The 1,623-nt window shown below is 37.6% G+C and overlaps 1 non-coding gene across 1 annotated transcript; it reads left to right on the plus strand.

Annotated features, from left to right (window-relative positions):
* Window positions 1-388: 388 nt before the first annotated feature.
* Window positions 389-495, plus strand: LOC145637661 (small nucleolar RNA R71). The gene has a single exon (XR_014114405.1). It is a non-coding gene; the product is annotated as a small nucleolar RNA R71 (small nucleolar RNA).
* Window positions 496-1,623: the final 1,128 nt, after the last annotated feature.

Here is a 1,623-nt window from a genome sequence, read left to right on the forward strand (position 1 = left end):
TTGGAAGGCATTAACTTGCTCCACGGAACTCCTGCAATCCTGCTCCCAATGACCTACAATACCACAATTTTCACAGAAAGCCTCATTAGAATTATTATTAATCGCAGAAACATTAGCTACGTTAGCAGTGCTCAGATTATCTAATTTTTGACAAATAGAGGTCAGTTGAGCTTGCAAAAAGGATACAGAGTCGACGCTATGTTTCCCCTTGTTAGCAAATCCTCTGTGATTCCCATATTGGGAATTGTGTATCGCCATATCTTCAATAACCTGACCTGCGTCATCAACATTAAGATTCATAAATCTCCCACTAGCTGCAGAGTCTAAAATTATTCTAGAAGAATTTCCAATGCCGTTATAAAAGGCTTGGATTAACTGCCATTGTGCTAAATTGTGGTGGGGGCATTCTCTTTGTAAGTCCTTGAACCTCTCTCAAGCCTCATATAAAGACTCATCGGCTTCTTGGGCGAAGTTCTGAATCGCACTCCGTAGTACTGCTGTTCTCTCTGCAGGATAATATTTGTTATAAAAATTCAAAACAAGAGTTTCCCAGTCAGTTATACCAAGCGTAGTTCTATTTAAACCATTAACCACAATTTAGCTTTTCCAGTTAAAGAAAAGGGAAAGAGAATCTCCCTGATTTGGTCTTGAGTGACCCCGGCTTGCCTTATGGTGTTGCAATATTGACAATAGTCGGCAATGTGAAGATTCGGGTCTTCACCCTTGGCTCCACTGAATTGCTTCCTCTCTATCATCGTTATAAATTGGGGTTTGATTTCGAATTGAACCCCATCAAGAGCCGGAGTAGGGGTGAGATGTGGAAAATCCGTAAGCTTTGGTTGTGAATAATCACTAAGTTTCTTTGGAACCGCCATCTCTGATTCTGTGTCTGATGATGCCTCTGAATTGCTAGAACCAGTTGGAGAATCTCGGTGATTATTGTTATTATCACCAGAATCCGCCAGGATTTGCTTGTAGAAGTTTTTCAGTCTATGGAAGGAACGTTCGATCTCAGGATCGAATGGGATGTAACCTGATCTGGAACACCTGGGCATAAACAAAAACTAGAAGCAAATATGAGATTTGTCTCAGAGAACTAACGCTCTCTGAGACAAAAAGGGAAATAATCTAGACTACAAAAATAATCAGAAATAAAAATAAAACCGTTTCCCCGGCAACGGCGCCAAATTTTGACAGGGTAAAGTCGTATCCCCTAATCAAAAATAATTACCTAATTCACTAACTAAAGTAGATAGGGAAGTAGGGTCGATCTCCACAGGGAAACAAGTCTTTTTACTCCTAATTAAATATTATAATCTAAATTATTTAAGTAACCAATATTAAAAGTTGAATATGAAACTAAACTAAAAAGAGTAGGAAAAAGGAGAAAATAATATATAAAGGATCTAGGGCATAGGTTCACCAATAAATAATACTCCTGGGTAAAATAGGGTAATCAATCATTGACATTGCATAAATAACATGATTAACAGGCTCTCGCAATTTATTAACCAACATAGACCTAACAGGCTCTCACAATTTACTAGATCTAAGTTCTTATTGAAAATAGCCTTTAATATCAAATTAACATCTGCTCGATTCATCAATTTAATATTGCTATAC

Source organism: Chenopodium album, chromosome 6 (assembly GCF_948465745.1).
Source record: "Chenopodium album chromosome 6, dcCheAlbu1.1, whole genome shotgun sequence".
NCBI lineage: Eukaryota > Viridiplantae > Streptophyta > Magnoliopsida > Caryophyllales > Amaranthaceae > Chenopodium > Chenopodium album.